Here is a 26,269-nt window from a genome sequence, read left to right on the forward strand (position 1 = left end):
ATCAAAATGAGATTATTTCTAAGTAATATGAAAACAATCTAAATGCCTCTAAAAGGGCACAGTTATGTAAATTTTTATTAATGCATAATACTGTGTAATTGCTAAAAGTTAAACTTTTAAAGACTACTTGATGACATAAAAATACTCTTGTCAGAATGCAATGAACAAAATAGAAAATAAAATTTATTAACAGTTTATAATTATAATGCATCAAAATTTATTAACAATTTTGAATGTGTATTTGTAAATACTAGAAACACATACACCAAAAAATGTTAACGTGTTTTTCTCTGAGTGGTAAGATTATGGGTGATATTTATTTTCTTTAACTGTTTGGGATAGCCTAAGTCTCCACAATGAACAAAGAATTAGTTTTCAATTGCCGCATAGCAAATTACCACATACTTAGTGTCTTAAAACAACATAATGTATTACTTCTCAGTTTCAGCAGGTCAGAAATTTGAGGCTGACTCAGCTAGATTCTCTGCTTAGGTCTTACTAGGCTGAAAAAAAAAGGGGGCCAGGTGTGATGACTTCTCACCTGGAGCACAGGGTTCTCTTTCAAGCTCACTCAGGTTGTTGGCAGAATTCAGTTCCTTTGATTGTAGGATTGAGGTCCGTGTTTTCTTGCTGGTTTAAGCAGGAACCACTCTTAGCTCCTAAAGGCTGTTCACCATTCTTTTCCTTGTGGCCCTATAGGCAGTTTACAGCATGGATGTTTGTTTTCTTTTAGATGAGACAGAGTGCATGGATTTCCTCTTCTGAGACCTACTGGAGAAAACACTTTGCTTTTAAAGGGCTCATGTGATTAGATCAGGCTGACCTGATTAATCTCCCTATCTCAACTGATTTGGAAACTTAATTACATCTGCGAAATCCTTTCTCGGTTATACCCAGGCTAGTATTTGGTTGAGTAACTGGGAGAAGATGTATGAACATTAGAGGCTGAGACTATTAGGGGCCCCCTTAGAATTCTCCTGATCTCAGGCTTATGTTAGTAGGTCAAACTTTGGGGAAAGACTCCTTGGATTTGAATTCTTTCTCTGATCAAGTGGCTTTGGGCAAGTTACTTAATCTCTCTGAGCTTCAGCTATTGTATCTTTAAGATGGAGAAAAATAATAGTAGTAATTATCTCAAAGGCTTATACAATGTTTTGCAAGTTTAAATGTGATAATATTTTGTTGCTTAACATGGTATGAAGTCTGGTTTCCAGTATAGGTATCAAAAAATAGAAAGCAAAATTAAAAAGTCCATGAAAAGTAGTTAGGCAGAAAATAGTTCAACCAACCATAAAGAAAGAGCTTCAGATTTTTCTCATTATTTTTGTCTTTTTCTCGTCAATGGCCAGGAGGCTTTTTATTCCTTACCTCTGTGCAGAGCTGGCCTGTGACAAAATTAAGTAGCTGAATACCCCTCTGGTGCTTCAAACTCTTTTTCTTCTTCTTCTTCTTCTTTTTTTTAATGCTGTACTTGCAGCTCTAGTAAAGAAAAACGTTTTGTGCATCCCCTTAACTGAGAAAACCTTGTTAAAATGCAAATATCATCTGAAAAGAGAATATGCGTGTTATTTAGCCATGGCCTGTATTGTTTTGAAAGCTCTGTAATGGGACACTGAAAGACACAGATGGGAACATTTGATGTGGGATGTAAAAGAAGGAAAAGGAGATCCTTAGTGAACTGCCAACCCTTATAGGCATAAGAAGATGAAAAAAGTCGTGAAAACATTAGCTTTTTGAAGAAAATATTCTTGTATAGAAGGAATAATAGAATCCCACTTGTAGAAAGACCATGAGCCATAGGGTACTAGAATTGCTAAGAAATATATCAGAGGAAATATCCCCCACGAAGGTCAGGTTGCTCATTGCCTCATCAGGGTTAATTTCCAGTTATTAGAGAGTCTTGCTTGTCTGTGGAGACACCTGCTTCTGTTCTTTGGAGCCCCATGTGGTAAGTATCAATCTGCTTCTCTAGGTCAGCACTTTGATGCTTGCCAACTAGGAAAGGGGATGGGAAATGCTTAAAACAAACCTGGCCTGCGTTCAGGTCTAGACTACTCTTTTTATTGAGGCTGTGAGTGCTCACTGCCACCCAACTCCACTCGTGTTTTCATTTCTACCCACCTCCCTTGTGGCTGACTCAGCTCCTCACGTTAGAAGAAAATGACTGCAGCCAGTCAGATCTGCTTTGGCGTTTCCCGAAAGGTGCTGCCTGTGATCACCAGGCTGCTGGATGCCAAGCTGCACCTTTCCTTCTCGTCCTTCAGCGGGAGCTAATGGACTCATGGAAGCGAACGTCCAGTTGGATGAGGCCAATTTCTCTAACAGAGATCTGTGGATTTTATAGAACTGGCTTTTTTTTTTTTTTAAACCTTTGAGTGTATGTTCAGTAAATACCTTTGAACAGAATGAGTGAGAATAAATGATAACAAGTTGCAAAGACGAATGCTCTAATATTATGAATTATAAAAAAATTGTTCTGTCATTATGCATTGAGAATATAGGTATTTGAATTTGAATTGAGCCAAAAAAACCAAAAAAACAAAAAACGATAATGTCTTATAACAATTAAAGCAATAGTGGGTTTTTAAAAGTATATTTATTATGGGCTAAGTCCTGTGCTGGGTCCTTTATAGACATGATCTTATTTAATTCCCACTAGACTATGAGGACAAAGACCAGGCCTTCCCTGTGTGTTGCAATATTCTCAGTGTCTTGCATAGCGGCTGGTGGATAGCAGTAGAGAATGTCTGTGAAGTCCTTCAGCATAGATTTACGGAGCATCTACTTTGTGCTAGAGCAACCTGACCAATAGATGCTGGATGCTAATTTCTTGTACTAGGAAATTAGTTATGCTCAAAACACACAAAAATCTTGGCCCTCATGGAAAGTAGCCCTTAAGAATGTTAGGACTGGATTCAGGTTTAAATTCTGTCTCTGCCACTTATTAACTATGTAACTTGTCTTGGCCTCTGTTCCCTTATCTGTAGAGAGGACACAGTAATTATACTGTCTAGCTCTTAGAGTGGCTCGAATATAAAAGAACAATGCTTGGCCCATGGTATCTTCTTGGTACATGACAGCCATTATTTTTATAACAGGCACTCTGTAAATATTAGTTGAATGAATGTGTGAATAATTACTGCCAATAACTCAGGTAGGCAGTATATTCTCCATTACATAGATAAAAAATCTGAACTAGAGTGAGTTTAAGTCCCTCATGGTTCCACATCTGGTAAGTAGCAGAGTTGTGATTTGTGTCTAAGTCCATATGATTCCAGAGTCCATGTTGTTTCATGCCATTCCTCTTAGTGGCGATAGAATTCTTGAGAGGTCTAAGGCAGGACGGCAAATGCCATGTTGGTTCCCAGGCAAGTTGGGATGAGTGAGGCAAAAAGTATTATAAAACTCCACCAGCGTCCAGCTGCCCATGTGGGTGAACTACCCAGTCTAGCTGTTAAGCATTGTTGTGTGCCAGTTGGAAGTGGGCTGCATTTTCCTTGTGTGACAGCTGGTCTTAGTAGCAAAGAACGCCTCAAAGTTGGCACCAAAATTCAGCCCAGACACCACTTGACTCTATTCACAAATATGCAACTGAGAAACTACAACCAGAGATATGATGTGCTCAGAATAGGGTCCGAAAAGCAGGCAAAGAACAAATGGCACTTTATTATTCTATTTTTATAATTAAAGAAGCAGCATGTTGCTACAAGAATGAAAAATGATCAGCCACTTTGGAAAAGAGTTTGTTTCTTACGTAGTTAGTCATATGAGCCATCAGCTCCACCCTGCATTACTTACCCTGGAGAAACGAAAACCTCTGTTCACACAAAAACCTGTAAATGCATATTTATGGCAGCTTTATTCATAATTGTTTCAAAATTGGAAATAGTTCCAAGCCCGTTAGTGAGTGAATGGAGAAACTGGTACATCCATTCAGTGGACTGCAACATAGCAATAAAATAAGTAAACCATTGATAAACGAAACCGTTTGGATAAACCTCAGAGGCATTGTGCCAGGCTCAAAATGTTACACATTGTATGATTCCATTTCTGTGGCATTCTTGAAGAGACAAAACTGAGGTGAAGGAGCATGGATCAATGGTTGTCAGTGGTTATGGTTAGAGGCAGGCCGTGATGACAAAGGAATAGCTGGAAGGAGTTTTGGGGGTGATGAAACTATTCTGTATTCTTATTGTTGTGGTCTTAGGAATTTATCTGTATAAATATTTTTAAAATTTTACACAAAGAATGTCAATTTTATAGTAAATTAATTTAAAAATAAGATACAAAAATAAAATAGCTTTTTTGACCCTTAGGAGAGCTAGAGACAGACTCACTCACTTGACATTTAATATAGCTCTGCTACCCATAACCTGGATGAATTTGGGGTTGTCGCTTAACCTCAGTTTCCTCATCTGTAAACTGAGGATAATCATAACACCTGTCACATTGTAGGGAAAATTCAATGAGATAGTGCCTGCAAGGCACCGAGCACATGCTTGGTGCATGGTAAGGGCTCAATAAAATTCAGCTAATGTTTCTGCTATTTCTATGCTCTGTTGAAGAGAGCAAGGCCAGTGGAAAAAAGTTAGTCTTGTATTTTAACCACTAAAATATTAATATCAGAGGGAAAGTAGCAGCATGGAGGCAGCTCTGTGATATTTTATCCTGAAATTGCATGCCAGGGCAAAGTCAGGCACAGACTGCTTATCAGTGCTCTCAACAAACAGAGGCCACTGTTGTACAATAGCCCAATGTCCCTGATTTAGCTCCATCTAGACTTTCTGATCCTACTGTACCCTTGTTGGTTGACCTTGGAAGAAGGTTCAAAATAATAGATTAAGAAAAAGCCTTTTGAGAGGACCTGTGTACTGTACTCTGAGGATGGTTTCCAAAAGCTGATATGAATTACCATTGGTGTGTGTGGTGGGTGGGTGGGTGGGTGTGTGTGTGTGTGTGTGTGTGTGTGTGTGTGTAAGCTTGGTAGTCTTTCAAACTCCAGTATCTCATAGCTACAGAAGGCTGAGTTTTTAGCATTTGGAGTTCTGATTCTTATCTTCCAGCTGCTGGCATTGAGAGCCCAGAACAGCTTCATATGTAAGTGCCTGATGTCACTGATAATCTGTAACTGATAGAGCCGGAATCCCTGATTGAGTATGTCCAATTGCTTAAGTTAATAGAGAAGCTTTATCATGTGCCTCTAATCTTGGCCATCTGACTTGCAGCCCTGTTCCCCGCAAACTCTATGAGCTGGCAAATTCCCTTTCACCTGCAGTCTTCTGGGCTGGAGCATCTCTCCAGGAGGCAGCAGAGGGTCAACACCTGAGCCACCTTCTTATCTTCTAATCAACTTTAAAATCCCTCCATGCTTGCCACTTGAGAGTGGTATTAAATAGACCTTCCTGGTGTGTGTGTTAGGATTTGTTTAGAAACACATCTGTGAAGGGCAGGCCAGGATGATGCAATGCTATCTATAGAGAAGAAAGTTGCATGGCTCTGGACAAGTTTCTGATCCTTTCTGGCCTCAATTTTTACAACTGTGAACTGAGAGGGTTGGATTACACAGCTTCTGAGGTCTCTATCAGTTTTAATATTTCAGGATTCTAGTTCACAAATGAAGTTTTGTTGATTAAAAAAAAATGTTCCTTGTATTTTAAAACACAAATTGATTCTGCATTCTTTATAGTTTTTTCTCTCAAAATAGTGATCACATTTAAATTGAGTTAAGAGTACTGTAATCTTTGTTGCATGATTCAGCGAGTCTGCAAAGAAATTAGGTCTTGAGCTCTCAACAAATTAACATTGATTAGTGGTTACTGTTCATTGTAGATTTGACACAAATCATGAACTGAAAAGCTTGGAGAACTGCATTTTTCACATCAGTTGTGGTGGAAAAGGCATTAGGTTCAAGTGTGTATAGTCTCTACTGGGAGGTGAGGGAGAAAGAGGAGGCGGTGGTGGTGATCGAAGGGTTTGGAGAGAGGGATGGGGATTTACCAACTTCATGTGACAGCACAATCACAATTATACCACCTTCCTCCCTTTGTGCTTTGACTGGAACATGCTGGCTATTCACCTTCCAGAGGGACGTGCGGGCACAGACAGCATCTTTAAATTAGAAGAGAATAGCTGAGTGGCCTTGATGTTCTTTCAGGAGAATAAAAATACCTGTGTAGAGTTCCTGGCAGCAGGGCATCAAGGAGGGAAACAGGATGATAAGGAAAAAGCTGACATTGGTCAACTGGGTCTAATGCATTTTCTTCAGAGCCAACATTTTACAAATTCACATTCATGAATGGAGACCTGTCTCAGAGAATGCTTACACAACAGTGAAATAAATCCTTGCCCTCACCTTATTGCTCAGTTGGGAGGCTTGGAGGATCAGTGTAATATAAGAAACACAGGACTTGTTGTTGGAAGACAAGAGGTTGAGTCTCGCTCTGTTATTTACCGGTTATATGACCCTGGGGAAGTCATTTCAACCTCGAGCATTCATTCTTTTATTATTTGGTTGAGCGAATATGCATTGAATTTTCTGCTATGCCATCCATTGGGCTAAGCACTGGGATTATAATGAAACATTCTTCCTGTTTTTATTAACCTCAAAACCTTAATTACTACGAGTAATAGTTGGCATTTGTTGAGTTTTGATCTATGTGTCAACCATGCACATTTTACATAAATTATCACAATCCTCACAGTACCCCTAAGAGAGTTTTTATTACCTTTATTTTGTAGATAAGGGAAATGAGGCTCACATAATTTGTTAACTTATTAAAGATCATGGAGTAAGTGGTAGAACTAGAACCTTCAGTCCAGAGCCTATGAATTTAACCACAGTACTACGCAGTATTTTTTAATGTACTAATCTTGAAAATGTAGATGAGGTTACTTAACTGAATATATTTCATAAGGTTTTGTGAATGTTTTTATTGAACTGAAATGTGTTGTTAAAATGCATTAAATTATTACAATAGGTCAACTGAATGGCAGAGTGGAAATGGCCCAGGGGCGGGTGCTACCCTGCTCCCTCTGCCTTTAATAAATGGTGTGACCATTCGCAAGTCACTGCTGCTCTTTGTGTATTAATTGTATCCGCTGACAAAACAAAAGAAATTATGGCCATCCTGTCTTTTTTTAAGGTGGTTTTAAGGGTTAGAAAAAGTCGAGAATGTGAAATGCTGTATATGAGGTAAAGGGTTGTGAAAATTTAAGCTCTTTATCAACATAGTATGAACATTATATATTGATAGGCAAGAGGGACAGTCATCTGGGGTCTCAAGATGGTCTATATTATAACCCTGTGGTTATTAATATCTGAGTGTCTGAATCTTGTCTTCCTAAGAAGTGAAGTTAAACAGAGGAATGGGATAGTTGTCTCATAAAATATTAGAGTTGTCACATGCCTTTTTATAAACTTTGGAATGCATTAAAAGACAGTTTCTGAGTCTTACCGACTAGATACTATGGTTTGTGCTCTAGACTGGATGATAGGAGTCTGTGCTTTAACAGCCATTCCTACCCCAGTTAATTCTGATTTGGGCAGAGCTCAGATCATCCTTTGTGAATCTCCCAACTTGTTCAAGACCTTCTCTTTACAGACTGGACATGGGGTATCTGGCTTCTAGGGAACACCCTTCCTAAAACACTCCCTCCAAAAGGAGTTCATAATTCAACAAATATTTACTGAGTACATGCTGTGTGCCAATTAGTGTTCCAGTGCACACGCTTGCCCTCTTAGAGCTGATATTCTGATTGGAGGGGATAGTAAAATGAGAAGCACATCAGTAAATGCTGTTGGGCATGCATCAAAGGCAGATATGTGAAAGGAAATTATGCTGGATAAGAGAACAGAGAGTTACAGGTGGGACTGGCCTTCTTCCTAAAGTGATGCTTGAACAGAGACATGAAAGAAGAGAGAATCTGCAGGTGCCTGAGGGAACATAATTTTGAGGAGAGGGAATAGCAGATGCAGAGCTCTGAGGCCAAAGCGTGCTTGGCATATTCAGGGAACAGTGTGGAGGCCAGGGGGCTGATGCAGTTAGTAAGAGGTACACTCTATCCCTAGTCTCAAAGACAAAAATCTGTACTTGCTTCAAGCTCCCACTTTCTTAACCTGGTATTCAAAGCTCTTTATAATTTGGTTACAATCTCCACTTCAATCTTTCTCAACTAATCTCTTTAATACAGTGGACCTTCCCTGGCTTTGCCTGGTCTCCCTCCATTGGGGCCTCTTTTGCCCTCCAGCTCCTTGATTTCCTCTAAGGCAATGGTTCTCAACTGTGGGTAGTTTGGCCTCCAAGGTGAGTTTGGCAGTGTCTCTAGACTTCTTCGGTTGTCACAGGTGGAGAGTTCTACTGGCATTTAGTGGGTGGAGGCCAGGGATGCCGCTAAACATCTTGCGATGCACACAACAGCTCCCAACAACAAAGAATTATTTGTCCCAACATGTCAGTAGTGCCAAGGCTGAGAGACTCCACTGTAAGGCCTTCTCATTCTCAGAGTGGGGCCCTCTTTTGTGCCTCTTCCCAAAGGCCTGCCCCAACCTGCAGGGTTCTCTCTCTGAATTGTGTGGACCTTACATAGTGCCTTTTATCGTTAAATCTATTCTGATATGATTACGTGCACAAGTTTTGGAATTACACAGCACGGGTTTTATTCTCAGTTCTATCTGTGCGATCTTAGGTACATTACTTAACTTTTCTGATGTACTTTTCCTTATCTGTAAAACAGGAAATGTACATTGTTGGGAGGATTAAATGAGTTGGTGCTTATAAATCCCTTACCACAGTGTGGGGGTGTAATCAATATTAGTTGATATCATGATAACCATTTTTTGGTTTCCTTAACTGGTTTGCATGGCCCTTGGAGCCAGTGATTATATCTCACAGTTCTATATTTTCTATCTCCTTGCATCTCCACAGCCAGATGAATTAGAGTTGTTTACCAGAATTTTCTTGGTAATAGTGAACTGTGAGTAAGTCTTCAGTATCTTTCCAAACAGTGGGCTCCAGACCTGAGAGCACAGGATAAGTGCCTCTCCTTTGAGAAAATGAAGTGCTCACTTAGGTCAGTGAACAAACTGCCAGCTTACCAAGTGCTGATTCTCGAGCCAGGACCAATCCATCACGAGGGCTGCACCTGAGTTTCTGCGTATAGCTCTCCTCTTTTCTGTGTTAAGATAAGAAAGAGAAAGGGAAATGGTCGGAATATAAAGTTAAGCACAGGCTGAACCAGATAAGAAACAGGACTGTGTGGGGCATTGATGGAGGAAGCAAGAAAGAGAACCGATAAATTGTCTGAGGACAGAGCGAGAGCTGTTCATTTAGAGGGTGCAATCTTGTGTTTCCCCCACCTTTTTTAAACAACCCACTGGTATAATTTCGGTAGGCTCTAGGTTGAATACAAGTCTCTTTCTCATCTCTCCTTCTAAGTAATTTGCTGATTTTCCGACTCGTAGTCTAGAGATGAGAGCAGAGACTAACATATTTGTGCAGCAAATACTCATTACTTCACTACCCCCTAATGTATCTTTTAAGTAAGTCAAGAGTTTTAGTCAAGGAACTCACTTAAACTGAGAGATACATAGAGAGCTCCCAGAGGAGAGAACTGTGGCACTCCCCTCTCTCACCGCTAACACGGGACTCGAAGAGGCATCAGGAAAACATACGCTTTTTTCTCATGGGCAGGAATAGTGTCCAGTGGGGATGCTGGAGACCGGGAAAGGGCTCTATCAGTGGATTAGGTATGTTCCAACAGCAGGGGCTTTTTTTTTTTTCCATTCAAAGCATCTCTCTCTTCTCTCCTTGGGGTTTCCACAGTTGCTTCTCCATCTGCCTCCTGGCTCTCTCTTTTCTCCTAAATAAAGCCTGCTTACCCTTCGGTCACCATTTAAATGTCTCCACCCTAGGGAAATCTTCCCTTACTGCCCTTCTCAGGTTGTTTCCATGTCTTTCAATTCCATAGTCACCTCCCCTCTCCTTCCTAACACTGTCACAACGGTAATAAGTGCAAATCCCATTTCCCTCCCCACACTGTAAACTCCAGCAAGAGCAGTGACCAAGACTGTCTTGGTCATCACTAAATTTTCTTTGCTCACAACAGTGCCTGAAACATGGTAGCCTTGCAATAAATATTTATCGAATAGAGCAATAAAGTAGTAGTTAAAAGTCTTGGGTTTTAGGCCCAACTTTGTCCTTGACTTGCTAGGGTGACCTTGAGCAAATACTTTCTTCCGTAAAGTGGGTCAGAGCTATGTGCATGATTCTATTTAGTCCTTACCACACCCCAAGAGGAGATGAGCACTCTCCGTTATCCACATATTGGAGGTGAGACAGCTAAGACTCACAGAGGTTAAATATGGGGACCAAGTTTACACAATGTTTAAATCACCATGTAGTAGTGGGGCCTCAGTTTCCCTCCCTATAATGTGAAGGTGTTAAGCTAGATAACTTCTGAGATCCCTTCTAAGTCCTATTTTTCAAAAGTTCTCCATTCTCATGTGCAACTGGCACTAGTTGGATAGAAAGGCTGGGGTTGGGGATGGATATAAAAAGAGCAGTTTAAAAATGATTATAATGACTTAGGTCTGGGATTATAATGACATAAGGGCCAGGGAACAGGGCCAGCAGAAAGGAGAAGGTCCATTGATAAAAGGCGATGTGTCTGCTCTCGTTCCAGTTTATCCAACAAGTTAAATGATTCCAGAAAGCTTTAGCAGCTGGCATGGTGCTTGCTTCACAAGATTTGACAAAGATCAGGCAGGAGTCAACAGTTTTCCCAAAGCTCAATGAAACATTCTGAATGTGGCATATCATTTACCATCTCTCACTTCCCTCCCCCCACAGCCATGTTTTTTTCCTCCTTTTCTCTGGACTTTTGCATTTTGACAGCAAAACAAATGAGCTATGCCCAGTAAAGAATGAAAGCACAACTCCTGTATCTTCCTTTGCTCACTGCCTCTCTTTAATCGTGCATGACTTCCTGAGTAATTGGAGAAGACATCGGGTGTGAAGTGAGGAGTGTGCAGATTCTCCAGCTCTCTTAATGGTCTCCATCTGGCTTTGGAGGAGTTTGGATTCAGAGATACTATTCTAAGCAAGGACAGTAATGACATTAAGGAGCAAGGTGAGAATGAGCCTTCGGGAATATGGGTGAGCAGGGCTTCCCTTGGATTTCTAGGTCTGGCATCATCGGCAGTGGGGGATGTGGATGCTGACCGAGCTGCTGATGCTGAGAATTTCTCCTCAGCTCTGTCACCAACTCCTGTGACCTTGGCAAATTCACTTTTCTGGACGCAGTGCTTCCCCATCTATAAAGAGAAGATAATGGAGCGTTGCTGGGATGCAGAGGCTTACTTATTGTTCGCAAAAGGCTTGGATATTCTTGGATGAATGGCACAATAAAGGTTTTGTGCAAAGCATTATCATTTTGCATGTAAGTTACAAGAAGACTTACATCTGCCATTGTATATTGGGTGAGTCTTAATTGAGGAGTTGCTGTAGATAGAGGGAGGAAGAAATATGAGGCAAGAGACTGGCCATTCCACGGAGATAACACTTTTTTAGGCCAATTGAGCAGACTTCAAATTTCTTACTTTTTCTGGTGTTAGCCAAATTTCTTACTTTTTCTAGTGGCGGATTAAGGATGGTCACAAAATTCTTTGATTCTCTTCCTATCAAGAAATGAAACATGTTTATCCTTCCCTTTATCCTGGTTTAACCCATCATTGGTTCAACCAGTGGAGTGCGGTGAACGTAATATTGAGGCAGGCCTAGTCTTTAAGAGGACTGGTAGTGTTTGCCTTGTTCTCCAGGAACCCTGGGACCCTAAGAATTACAGCTAGCCTGCTAGAGTGTCCAAGTACACACTTCCTGTGACTGTGTGGAGAGTAGTCACCAGGGTGTCAGCTATGGGAGTGAAGCCCTCATGGGACTTCTTGGACCCCTAGACCCGTCCAGCCGCTAGTTCAGTATCCCTGGGTAACCCAGTTTATGCCACATGGAGCATAAGAATCCCCCAGCTGACCCCTGTTCAAATTACTGATTCAAAAAATCATGAGATGTATAATAACATGGGGCAGTTTTTTTTTTTTGCAGAGAAATAGATAACTAGAAGAATTACCATTTATTGCTTACCCTCTATGTACCAGCTACTATTTCTTGTTTAGTTTTTAACTCCAAAAATGAGGTATCATTACTCTAGATTTACAGTGAGGAAATTATCCCTAATACTGAGCAATTCTCTGCGCCAGGCTCTCTGCTTTATCTCTTTTAATCTTCAGTATGAGCTATGAGAGACATAGCGTTATTTCCCTTCGTTTTACAGATCAGGTCCAAGAGATCACCTAACTGGCCCATACTGAACCTAGATTAGACCCACACGGGTCCTGTTCTGACCATTCTCAGGATAGGTGAATCCATGAGTTAGTTACCTGTGTAATCAGCTGTAAGCGGACTTGCTGGTCTAAGCCAGCTCTTGGTGCGGGGACGATTTCAGTAGATCCTGGGCAGGTTGCTGCTTGTGCGCCCAGGTCATTTTTTCCCCTTATGGCTAAATCTCTAACATCCTGAGAAGCATGGTGCTGAAGGATCAGACACTTGGCTTCTGGCCTTCTCTAGCCAGTTCCAGATCTGTCACAGTGGAGGTAAGGGGGTGGTTATTACATGCTGACCCTTCCTTACTGGGGACGGTTGCATCTGAGCCTGCACACTTACTCTTGGTAGATGAACTACGTTATCGCTAAAGGGACAGTAAGTCATGCCTTGTCCAGCCTCTTAATTTCAGATAAGTGAACTACTCTTAACGTTCTCTGATGGATGTTTTATAGACCTCATCAGCTACCACCCTCTCCGTTGCTTGCCCTTCTTCAGGACTCTGGCCTGACTTCTCTTTTTCAAATATCTCAAGCTTGGGCATTTCTTACAGCCTTGGTATCTGCTGTGCCTTGTACCTAGACTTTATCACATCTTCCTGATTTGTCTCCTTTCATTTGGCAGTCACTTATAGAGTACTTACCATGTGTCAGGCACTTAGTGTGTCCTAAGCCCTTTACGTATATTAACTCATCTAATCCTCAGAATCATATGAGGAAACTGAGGCAACAGAGAGGTTAAGTCCCTTGCCCAAGGTCACACACCTGATAAAGCCAAGATTTGAACCCAGTCTGGTTCTGAAGCCCGTGCTCCCAACTCTGACTCCAATCTGCCTCTCTTTCCTGACACGTAGGCCTGAGCTCAAGGTCACAGTACACTGTTTTATATTCTCCACATCCCTGATCACTATCTGAATGTGTCATGTTTGCTTATTTGTTTGCTGTTGGTTGGTTATCTGTTCCCCTTCCCCGGGGCACGTGCTCTGTAAGTGAACACCTTGATTTGTCCTGTTTTCTATCACATTTCTAGTGCATTTGTTGAGTAAATGAATAGATAGAGGCCCAAACTAAGTAAGTTTGTGGAGGGAAAGGTGATTGAGCTGGTCAGTAGTCCTAAATCCGGTCTGATCCCTAGTTTGTTTCCCTTTCATCTTTATTATTTTTCACATTTGCTCTCTCTCTCTCTTGAAGTGGCACTTTTGAGTGGGAAGAAGGCAAACCTAGCATGAACAAATCTGGCTTTGAGTCTGTTTGGTTTCTGTCAACTGCTCTTGGTGAAACCTTGAGTGGGTCATTTAGCCATTCAGAGTCTGTTTTCTTTCTTGAATAAATGGGGGGAAGGGTGAGATTTTCACCGTTTTCACAGGGCTGGTTTGAGACTTAAGTAACAATAATAGTAGTAACAGCCACAGCTAATGTGAATTGATCCTACCTGTGTGCCAGCCACTGTGCCAAGCCCATGATATGGATTGTCTCATTTAGTGCTCCTCAAAACGCTATGAGGAGGATAGAGTTGTCAGACCCATTTTATAGGTGAGAAAACTGAAGGATAGAAATGTTTGAGAACTTGTCCAAGTGAGAATCATATTTCAACCCACACAATCTGATTCCCAAATCTGAGCACTTAACCACAATGAATGTGTATGTAAAGTGCTATAGGAAATGTCAGTGATGATCACTGTGAAGTGCAGCTCAGTGTGGGATGGGTGGTTGCCTGTGGGGGCTAAACCTATGACAGCCCAGAGCAACACTGTGTTTGTCTCGCTCTGAGTTGAAGTTAGAATCTTGTAACAGATGTGCTTCGCCCTGGCAGGGGGCTGACAGGATGATGGAATATTGCTCCCAAGTCGACAGGGTGGGCAGAGACAATGGAGAAAGAGATAAAAAAAAATGAAGGTTAAACCATCTGAAGGTTTCCTAGAGCAAATGCCTCCCTTTCCTGCCGAACACTAGCTGGCATCTAAAGAAAACTATATAACCATGCAACTTTCATACACTAAACTGGCTTACAGCTGGTGCTCTATGTTTTATATCTTTTTAAAATCTAGAGTAATATGTTGTTAGAATAAAGACAGTTGTACTTTAGCATGTAAAAATTGAGATAGATGTTAAAATGCCTGTTTTTGTTGTGTGAACCAATAAGAGATATTAGAGTAACTTTTACTGATTACAGTAATACACATTGCTATTGAAATGAACTGTCTCATGTATTAAAAAACACATGAGTATTTTTTAGCTTCTTTTCATGGCAGCAGTTTCCCATAATGTTATTTGTTTGTTTAAACTTATTTTCAGTGTATGACATTATAATTTAATATCTATGTACATCAGGGGTCCTCAAGCCCTGGTCTGCAGACTGGTACTGGTCTGTGGCCTGGTAGGAACAGGCTGCACAGCAGGAGGTGAGTGGCAGGGGTGGGGGTGGGAAAGGCAAGAGTTAGGCTTCATCTGCATTTGCAGCCGCTCCACCTCAGATCATCAGGCATTAGATTCTCATGGGAACACAGGTCTCTGGTGCCAAAAAGGTTGGGGACTGCTGCTATACACTATATCATGCTCACAACCAAAAGTCTAGTTTCTGTCACCATATATAAGATCCCCTTTACTCATTTCACCTTCCCCATCCCCCTTTCCCTATAGTAATCACCAGTCTGTTGTCTATTTCTGTTTATTTTTGATTTGTTTTGTTTGTTCATTAGTTTCCTTTTTGTTTTGTATTCCACATATGAATGAAATCACATTTTTGTTTTTGTTTTTGTTTTTGTTTTTCCATCTGACTTATTTAACTTAGCTTAATACCGTCAAGGGTCCATCTATGCTATCACAAATGGCAATATTTCATCTGTTTTATGAATGAGCAGTATCCCATATATACCACATCTTCTTTATCCGTTCATCCATCGATGGACACTTAGGTGGTTTCCATATCTTGGCTATTGAACACAATGCTGCAGTGAATGTAGGGGTGCACATGTATTTTTGAATTAGTGTTTTCATATTCTTTGGATAAATATCCAGAAGTGGAACAGTTGGATCATATGGTAGTTCTATTCTTAATTTTTTGAGGAACTTCCATACTGTTCTCCGTAGTGGAGGCACCAATTTACGGTTGCACCAGCACCGTACGAGAGTTCCCTTTTCTCCACATCCTCGCCACACTTGCGATTTCTTGTCTTTTTGATAGTAGCCATTCTAACAAGTGTGAGGTGATATCTCATTGTGGTTTTGATTTGTGATGTTTTGATTTGTGCCTGTTGGCTATCTATATGTCTTCCTTTGAAAAATGTCAATTCAGATACTCTGCCCATATTTTAATTGGGTGGTTTGTTTTCCTGTTGTTGTCGAGTTGTACCTCATACATTTTTAACAATTTAATCTGGAAAACTTATTGACATTTCATGTTGGAAATACATGGAATGCTGCATTGCAATGTGGTCCCGTAGGGACTAGAGCATGTGAAGATGGTGAGCAAAGAGGATCAGAGGTAGGGAAGGAGAAAGCATTGATTCAGCTTGAATCAGATGAATTAAACGTTTCAGAACTCAACTCTTTACTTATAAATATGGTACCTTAGGAGGTAATAAAAACTAACATTTATATAATATGCTAGAATTTACACAGGCTTTAGCATGCTTTCTTTTATTCGAACTTGGAGTTTATTATGCTTATTACAAATGTAGAAATTGACATGCAGGAAAGATATGTGGCATACCTAAGTTCATATCATTAGGTCTTGGAAGATCTTGGATTTGGACCACTATTTTCTGACTATAAAATTTTCATTTTTTATATTACATTTCACTTTCTCTCTGATATAGTTAACTATTTAGTTTCATTCCATAACAAAGAATAGAAACAAAAGATTTGGTCTTTGAATCCAGTGATATTGCTAGTGGTTTTAATATTAGCTCAGCTGACAAAAATAATCTTTCCAGAATAGTATATAACTCTCTTGGTATTCATTCATTCATTTATTTATACATTCCACAATATTTATTTGACATCTACTATATGCTAAATATCTTGTTCAACATTAAAGATACTATGTTATACATATAAGATGATTAATAAAGATTTGATGATTTTGAAAATGAAGGTAGAGTGACACCAACCAATGTAAATTGGTACATACATTTTTTGGAGGGCAATTTGAAAATGTCTTCGAGTTTTGAATGCAGAAATCTTAAACCCAGAAATTTCACTTCTTGTTATCCATCACAGGCAAACAATGAGCCATGTGTGGGAGTATGCACAGCAACATTATTTATTATAGCAAAAAGCAAAGCAACCTAAATGTTCTCACTAGTAGAGTGGTTAAATAATCTACGTTAAAATAAATACAAGTGGAGGACTATTATGCAAGAAATAAAAGAATGAGGTAAATCTGTATATAATGACATATTGAGATGTCTAAAGCTTACTGTTTTGTAAAAAAGAAAGTTATTTAAAATAGATATAACTGATGTTAAAAAAACAATCAGGGAAATAATAGTCTCTATCTATCATTTATCATCTATCTATCATCTGTCTGTCTGTCTGCCTGACAAACCTATCTACGAAGGAATACATAGATGCATACATTCAGACAGATACACACATACACACAACAGTAAAAACGGTCTGGAAGATTACATTCCATATAAATGGTTACCCCTTGTTGGTGGAGGGAAGGATTAGGAGTTAAGATAATGATAATGGATAAAGGTTCTGTTTATGTGTACTTATTAAATGTTTTACTCGTAGAACTAAAATTGAGACGAAATCTGTTTTATTTCATGTTAAAGTGAAGAACACTTATTTCTCAGAGGTAACTCAGGAATCTAACTGTGTCTTAGTAAGTTAGGGCTGCTATAACAAAGTGCCAGAGACTGGCTTATAAACAATAGAAATTTATTTCTCACAGTTCTGGAGGCTGGAAGACTGAGATCAGGTCCAAGCAAGGTCAGATTCTGGTGAGAGCCCTCTTTTAGGTTGCAGACTGTAGAGTTCCTGTTGTGTCTTTACATGGCAGAAAAAGGTCAAGAGAGCTTTTCGAGACCTCTTTTATAGTGGCACTAATCCCATTCATGAGGGCTCCACCCTCACCACCTAATTATCTATCAAAGGGCTCACCTCCTAACACCATCAACAAATGAATTTTGGGGGGGCACAGACATTCAACCCATTGCATTCTAAAATATATGCATTATAATGTACACCTGAAAATTATATAATTGTATTAACCAGTGTTACCCCAATAAACTTAATTAAAAAAAAGAGTAAAGAAGGAAAACAATAAAACTAAAATATTATTTATTTAAAAAAATATACATATGCAGCACCATCACATATTCGTAAGAACAAAGCTTTTAACCAGACTCCGAACAGCCTCCTTTCTTTGCCTTCTCAAACTGAAATAGCTAAAAGAAAATGGAAATCGCTGATAATGTATCAGTTTTCTGATAAAAGAAAATTGTTTTCTCATTTTAAATAGTAATCCCTTTCATGGGACTTAGCATATAATTTTGAAGAGCTGGTTGGAGGGTATATGACTTAAGCCGGGGCTGTAGTAATTCCACTTTTCTTGGAGCCATATTGTGACCTTAAGAGAGTTATCTGTGCTTAGTCAACTTCAGTAGCTTTTTAGATAACTGAATGACTTTCAATGAAATATAATAGATTAAACACAGAGACTTCTCTCTTTTTCCAAAAAAAGCACATTAAAATTGACAAATAAGGTAAATAAATAAAGTAACGGAATATAGCAGCAACAGTGGTATCCCACTCAGGTCTTCTTTCAAGTGGATCTGGTATGAGCAGTGTTGTTGGCTGATAGGTACCAGCTGTTGTACTGTCAAATCTGCTGTGTCATTCATGCCGAGACCATGCTGGGTGCTCCCAGGCTATGACTGAGCATGACAGGAACTAGAGCCAATGCAGGACTTCTCTAATGGACTTTCTGTGCTTGGAGACTCCCCCACTGGCCTGGCAGAGGCTTTGTTAGAAAGGCACTAGAGTTTGAAGCTCTTCTTACCCAATCCTCCTTCCCTCCCTCTCTCATTTCAGAGGTGTCAGTCTAAAGGCTCTCTCCACCTATTCTTTTTCTCTTTCCCTGATCCTTTATAGATGTCTCTCCCAATCTTTTGCAAGTTTAATTCTATCTTGTCACCTGCTTCTCAGAGGACCTGAATTGATACAATGTATAAATAAGATCTAAATCTCTAAAACAATGAGAATGGCAAAGGAGATTTCAGCAGACTTCAATCATAATTTGGAAGATAGAAAGTAGACAATCGAATGGTAACTGGCAATGGACTGGAGAAGGCTATGACCTGTCTGCCAGGAGGTCGGGGTGGGAAGTGTGAGAACTCTGGAAAGCCTAGAACTGGGAGCACTATATATCTCTCAAGCTTGTCATTCAGAATGGGGCTAAAATCAGAGAGTTGATGGAAAGTCTGAATAAGGAAAAAGTATAACAGATCACAAGATCTGCTACTTCTCCCAGCAAGGAAAGAGAGAGGTGTAACCTCCTAAAGAAGTTAGAATAGAAAGGTGCTCCACCCCTGGGGTCATCAGGCACAACTAAGATAAAACCAAACTTCTGCATAGGTGAGGTCTTGAGATTTTTTACCACTGTCCTACCGTTAGGTTTCTGGAAGCCTTATATAATGCAGGCAGGAGACTGGAGGCTTTCTCTTGAAAAACTTGTCTATGAAAACAAATTAAGTTGTGTTGACATCAACAGGTCCTTCAAGAAATTCAAGGCCCTTGTTTATTCATCCTATAATGCCCTGTTCAATTACACTGAGTTTTCTATCAGCTTTCTAATGCCTATCTCTTAAGTATGGCCAAACCACCAAGATTAACTAGACATGAAAACATGAAACAAAGAAACAGAAGAGAAGAATGTAACAGAGAACAGAGACATGACAGTGAACAAAATAAAACCTAAGTAAACCCAATCATAACTAAATTTCTTAGGTAAGAGGAGGAATTGTAGCCATAAAACAAAAATTTAAATATATAAAAGAACATTAAAAGAAGATGAAAAACCTTGGAAATTTAGAATATAATGGGGGAAAATATTATTTTCATAGAAGAGTTTTGAGATAAAGCAGTGAGATTTTCCCATAAAATAGGACAAAAAGACAGATAGAAAATATGAGAAGAGGTTTATAAATTAGAGAATTTGCATAAGAGGACTAACATCTGACATACTGAGAACAGGAGGACGGATAAATTGTTGGGAGGGAATTAGGAAAGAAATAGAGGAAGATTTCCCAGAAAAGAAGTGTGTATGACATCCTGTATTAGAAGTTCCCCTGAGTGCCAAGCATAACAATGCAAGACACGCGTTAAGGCTTTAGAGTGCCCGGGAGAAAGAGAAGATTTCACAGCTTCCAGAGGAAGTTGGGAATAATTTGGATTAAAGCTGCTCACTGACATAATTGGAAGTTAGATGACAATGGGTTCATACTTTTAAAATTCTCATCTAAAGTGGTTGATGACCTAGAATTACATACCCGATGAGACTATAAGTGAGAATATGAAGTTACAATATTTTTAGTGAAATAAGATCTCAAAAAATGTATCTACCAAGCATCTGGAAACTATTGGAGAGTGTGCTCCCCCAAATGAGAGAGGAAATAAAAAAAAAAAGACAGAAGAAATGAAGCAGGGGACCCAGCAGACGAGTAAGGAATTCCCAGATTATGGGCAACATCTGTGCAGCAGGCTTGGAAAGTAACCAGCTGAGATTAGAACTGAGGGATGGAGGGTGTTCGGAGGATGTCTCCAAGAGGGAAAAAAAATTGGTTAGATTTACTGATGAGTTTGACCCTATTGAGGATCAAAACTTTGGGAGCAGGGTTGTAAATACATATGTGGAAAGCTAAGCAAGCATATTAAGGAGGTAATTATTAACTCCTGGAAACAAAAATTTTGTATCATGAAGGAATTATAACTACAAAACACTGTGTGGAGCAGCTGTTCAGAAGTATCCAGTCATAATAATGTGAACACTACTACTGATTAGCCTAAAAAGAATTACATGATGCTACCGGGAGGCTGAGCGAAGGGGAAATTGGTGTGAAAAGAGAGAAAGTTTCCAAGAGCGAAATCATCCTCTTCCATGGTAGGAAATCAGTAAACCACAGAGGAAATGGGAAATAAATCAAGAAGGGCAATATAAGCATGCTATTTAAAAATATGGAAGGCAAATTACAGAAGGAGCATCTAAGGGGTTTGAAGGTGCTGCCTGTGGGGAGCTGGAGTTGGAGGAGGGCCAGGGTGCAGCAGAAGACAACTCTCTTTACGACTAAGCCTTTTGGTCTTCTTTACGTTCTAAACGATATAGAAAAACTACTTTGATAAAAATTTAAAAAATAAATTTTATAAAAGGCATGGATTAGAAAAATGAGCGAAAGATCCCTCCTTGCCACAGAGGATTTTTCGAGGTAAAATTTTCCAATTTCCTTATTCCCTTTATTCGTCTTCTGATGTACTCTGGGAAAGACAGTGAAACAGACACTTTCAAGATCAAAAGTTCTGAATTTAGCTTCTCTGCTTTGTTTCTAAAACCCATGAAACTTTTGTGCAGTTTGATTTTTTTTTTTTTTAACAAAAATCTTTTTCAGTTTTTGCTAAAAATCAATGGTCAAGACCATGGAAATAGAAGTGCTGTTCTTAGTCAATGTCCTGTGTATGCAAATAACCCTCTGGTAATATAATAAAAAAGATACAGTAATTCAATGAAAGACGCATACAGGAAGAAAGGTCTTTCTATGAAGCAGACACTGAGCCAAGCACTGTCCCTGCGTCATCTCCTTTGACCCTTACAACCACTCTAGAAGTAGGTATGGTCGTCATTATTTTGAGGGCTTTGCGAGGCGAGCAGTGTCTAATTTCACATCCCTTCCTCTTCAAAGCACGCTGTGACCTCCCAGTTCCTGTGGCAGCGGTAACCAAGAGAGGCATGCTCCCTTCATCTAATTACATCTCTCTCTTTAATTTGACCCTCACGACAACTTTGGAATGAATGCAGGGCAGGCATTAGTTTCTTCATTTTACAGATAAGAAAAATGAAACTTAAATAAATAGAATGATTTTTGACATCTTTGGGGTAGTAGGTGACATTGCACATTGCTGGAAACAGCCCCAGTTTCTACTCTGAGCCTAAAGAAAGTATATCAGTTAAAAAGAGATTTTTATTTTTTTTAATTTATTATTTTTTTATGGCGACATTAGTTAACAAAATCCGTTGAGTTTCAGATGTACACTTTAACAGTAAGGCATATCTATATTTGCACTGTGTGTTCACCTCCCATAGTTAGATTTCTTTCTGTCACCACATATTTGACCCTTTTTATCCCGTCTACCTCCTCCCCCTCTCCTAGCCTCTGGTAACCACTAGTCTATTGTCCATGTCCGTGAGTCTCTGTTTGTTTGTCCTGTCCGTCTATTGCTTTTAGGTTTATATCCCACATATAAGTGATATCATGTGGTTTTCAACATTTTCTGTCTGGCTTATTTCGCTTAGTATGATTATCTCGAGGTCCATCCATGTTGTTGCAAATGTCAGTATTTCATCTCTTCTTATGGCTGAGTAATATTCCATTGTATGTATGTACCACAGCTTCTTTATCCAATCATCTGTCGTAGGACACTTCAGTTGCTTCTATGTCCTGGCCACCGTGAATAATGCTGCTATGAACATCAGTGTGCAAACATCTTTTCGGATATGAATTTTCAAGTCTTTGGGGTAAAAACCCAGTAGAAGGATTGCTGGATCATATGGTAAATCAATTCTTAGTTTTTTGAGGAACCTCCATACTGTTTTCCATAGTTGCTGTACCAATATGCAGTCCCACCAGCAGTGTATGAGGGTTCCTTTATCTCTGCATCCTCTCCAACATTAGTTATTACTTGTCCTTTTGATAACAGCTATTCTAACAGGTAAAAAGAAAGATATTTTAAATAGCATTGTGATGAATTTAAGCACTTCTGATCAAAGTATGATGAGCCCAGAGAAGCTGTGTATCCAGCTTACGCCTTTTTATCCTTTCTAGAACTCAGTCCAAGGAGAATCCGTGTCTGTATAAGTTCCCTGGAGCTAGTTTTTTTTTTTAAACTACATATGCATATATATGTAGATTTTAATATATATGTAGATTAAAATCTACATGTATACATATATAAAAATATAAATCTGCATATATACATATTTACATATATATGAGAGAGAGAGAAAGATTTTTGTCTTACACAGTGGTGTTACACTTTCACATTGAAAATCAGAATTATTTTGATCAGCTCAGGCTTATTTCTGGTAATTCATACTCTGACATATCCAAATGTCATATTTCTAGCAGGAGTCAGAAAACAACAATCACATGTAGAATCGAAATGCTCTCCAGGTCCATTGTGTATAACGGGTTAGGAGGAAGCTTTGCAAGGGAGCTCTTAAATTCCAGAGCAAGACTATAATTAGCTGTAATAGGACCCAGAGTAACTTCATGGCCATAATTCTCAGCAGGAAAACAATTATATTGCAGCCATATAACTAGGCAGACATGCTGTAAATACAAAACATTCTCTGGAAATATATGCTGTGTATTTCTAAATACATGGAAAATTAAGTCAGACACTTCATAGCTAATTGTAATTCAGTGCAGTGTGACTCCCTTTCTTTTCTTCAATTTTTTTTCCCTTTCCTGCCTAGCTATAGCTTTTCCATTTAACATATATGTTGAAGAAAGGAAACATAATAAATAGTGATGAATTTAAAATATGATGTATTCCAGAGAGGCACTTTGGGGCAAAGAGAGCCGTGGCCTGGAATCTGGGAGACTGCATTTTTTTTTTTTAATTGAGATATAATTGACATAAGACACTGAATTAGTTTTAGGTGACAACACGATGACTTGATATATGTATATATCGTGACATGATTACCACAAGCTTGGTTAACACCCATCATCTCACATAGTAAGAAATTTTATTTTGTTGTGGTGAGAACTTTTAAGATCTACTCCCTTAGAAACTTGCAAATATTTTATACAGTATTGTTGGTCACCATGCCACATATTCCATCCCCAGGACTTACTTATACCTGGAAGTTTGGACCTTTTGACCATCTTCATCTGTTTCACCCACTCTGCCACCACCTATCTGGCAACCACCAAATCTGTTTTCTCAACCTGCGAGTTTGTTTTTAGATCCCATGTATAAGTGAAAACAGACAGTATTTATCTTTGTCTGACTTGACTTATTTTACTTAGCATAATGCCCTCCAGGTCCATCCATGTTGTTGCACATAGTAAGATTTCCTTCTTTTTTTTTTTTTTTAATGACTGAATAACATTTTATTACATGTATATAAAATCACATTTTCTTTATTCATTCATCCATCAATGAACACTTAAGTTGTTTCCATGTCTTGGCCATTTTAAATAATGCTTCAGTGAACATGGGGTGCAAATATCTTTTTGAATTAATGTCTTAATTTCCTTTGGATAAATACCTAGAAGTGAAATTGTTTGATCACATGATAGTTCTGTTTTTAATTTTTTTTGAGGAATCTCCATATTGTTTTGACATAGTGACTGCACCAAGTTACATTTCCATCAACAGCGCACAAGGCTCCCTTTTTTCCACATCCAGTACTTGTTTGTTGATTTATTGATGATAGCCATTCTGACAGGTGTGGTTTTGATTTGCACTTCCCTGATGATTAGTGATGTCGGGCGTATTTTCATGTGTCTATTGGCCATCTGTGTGTCTTCGTTGGAGAGACTGGATTTTTTATTTATTTATTTTTTTATCTAGTCCTGCCCCCAACTGGGCCTATCGTCATGTCCCAAAGCCATGAAATGGCAGGTTGTACAGCAAGTCTGACAAATAAATGATAGATGTCTTAGTTACAACCTGTGCAGTGTTTGTGGAAAAAAAATGAGCCAGCATTTATAAATCAAGATGTTTTATATAAAAATATGGATTTTTGGCTTCTCATGAAAACATCAGAAGATACGGCCCCACTGGATCCACAATTCCTTATTGCAACAGTCAGCAGTAGCTGGTAGCCACTGCTTCCTTTGGTAGAGGAAGATGCTCTCTAGGTTGCCATGGAATTCACCTGTCCATTTAGTTCATTTAAGTTGTCTACTCCTTGATCAATTTCCTCACCTGTAAAGGGGAGTGATTAGATTGAAGTTGCAAATTGGACTGCTTAAGCATTCATCTTTTTAAGATCTTGGATTCTATAGCAGTAGTAACTAAAAGACTGGGTTAGAATTATATTAAATGATATGAGAACCAAAGAAAAGGGCTACATTATATATATTTTCTCCTTTCAGTTTGTATTCGTATGTTGCTGATAGTTTGTTTTTTCCTCTGGGAGAAAATGATAAATCACGGATGCTGCAAAAACTGTAGTCTCTCTTTGCATGAGAATTTACACCAAGTTAAGTGGATAGTTATTTACACATAAAGCTGTTTAAGCACTTGGAAATCTCTGGGTTTAGTGGGGGTAATAACTGAACTTTGACATCATTTTAACACAGTTTTATTTTCCTATGACCTCTGTGGCTCCTATATAATCCTAAAATCATAGCTATTCCAAAGGAATCATTTCCTCCTGCATTCAGCTCTACAAAGACTGTGCCGCAAAGAGCACCACAGACACCAAAGAGGGAAGAACAAATTCCTGAGAGAAAATGTGCCAGGTTCTATCCCACTTACAAAGCCCGGTGCTCTTGGCCCCGCCCTGGCCCCGCTCATAGCTCCCTGCAGAGAAAATGGCCAATGAAAGATAGAATTAGATTTCATTGTAATAAAAGGGCTCTGAGAATACTACTTTCTACCCTGGAATGACTTGCCTTCAGGATGGGTAAAGGCATGGAGGCCTTCATGAACCACCAACACTATGTGAGCATCTTTGGTTGAATGATCAAAATGGAATTTTTAGTATCCAGGCTTCTTTTTTTTTTAAGCTGATTGACTGAAGAGTTGCCTTTCATTAAAAGATTTGGGTAAAATATATCACTCTTGAATTAAAATAGTTCACCTATAGATTATTTTGGGGTTTTCTCTGTAGACAATAGTGTTCTCTTCAAGTAATAATTCTTTCATCTTTTTCATTTCAACTTTCATATTTTTGTATACCTTCTACAATATTTTTTTTAATCACCTGATTACAAACAGTAGGATCTCTAATCCATTTTGAGTGGAAGTGGTGATGGCTAAGATATGATCTTAAGTGAAATACTTTAACATTTTACCATTATCTTAAATCTTTGTTGTGAAGTTTTTCGCTTTTTTTTTTCTTTTTTGATATGTATTAACAGGCTAAGGAAGTCCTTTGTATGTCTAATGCTAACAGTGCTTAATACAAGTGAATGTTAAATTTCATCTAATTTTTTTCTCCTGTATTATTTTTTCCTGTATAATCATGTGACTATTAAGATGAGTCATATGATTTTTTTCTTTTAATTGGTTAATATAATCAACTTAGTCAAAGTTCGAATGTTAAGTTAACCTTGAATTCCTGGGGGTATCCTAACTTAGTCATGGTTTCTTAATTAAACTAGATGCCTCATTCATTTACTTTTAGATTTTGTTTCTAAAATGTATATTTAAGGCTATTTATAGATTTTCCTATAAACTTTCTTCATTATATTCCATAAGTTTTGATATGTAACATTTTAATTAATATTCAGTTTTAAATGTTTTAAAATTTCTATTATGATTTATATAAGTGCCACTAATCCTTTTCATATGCTTTTGAATTTCTAAATGTCTAGAAATTTTATATTTTTCTCTTTTTTGAGATATTTGGAATTCTAACTCAGTTGCATTGTGGTCAGAGAGTTTTTTGGTAGCAAAATTATCCTTTTTAACTTGTTGAGACTCACTTGTTAA

At 38.7% G+C, this 26,269-nt stretch overlaps 1 protein-coding gene across 10 annotated transcripts in view; it reads left to right on the top strand.

Moving 5' to 3' along the window:
• SGCD (sarcoglycan delta) overlaps nucleotides 1-26,269 on the top strand; it is a 1,323,040-nt gene that overhangs the window by 463,116 nt on the left and 833,655 nt on the right. The gene's annotated exons all lie outside the window — the stretch shown is intronic.

This window comes from Pteropus medius, unplaced genomic scaffold (assembly GCF_902729225.1).
Source record: "Pteropus medius unplaced genomic scaffold, Ma_sr-lr_union100, whole genome shotgun sequence".
Classification (NCBI taxonomy): Eukaryota; Metazoa; Chordata; class Mammalia; order Chiroptera; family Pteropodidae; genus Pteropus; species Pteropus medius.